Below are 203 nucleotides of genomic sequence, written 5' to 3' on the forward strand. Positions count from 1 at the left end.
GGCGGCCAAAAGTGGGGCCGATCGAGAAAACAAGACTCTAGGGGGTCCGGGGGCACGCCCCGCGAAATTGTTGTGTTCTAGACGCCCGAAAATAACCTCTGAGGCCTTTTGGGCGATCATATTTTTCTTTTTTACTTTTTTCATTTTCCTTTGTTTTTTTTTTGACGTTCCAGAAGGGTGGGGGGGGGGGGGGGCCGGACCGG

Source organism: Anneissia japonica, unplaced genomic scaffold (genome assembly GCF_011630105.1).
Source record: "Anneissia japonica isolate Jap-2015-1 unplaced genomic scaffold, ASM1163010v1 scaffold1698_len283567_cov170, whole genome shotgun sequence".
In the NCBI taxonomy this organism is placed as follows: Eukaryota; Metazoa; Echinodermata; class Crinoidea; order Comatulida; family Comatulidae; genus Anneissia; species Anneissia japonica.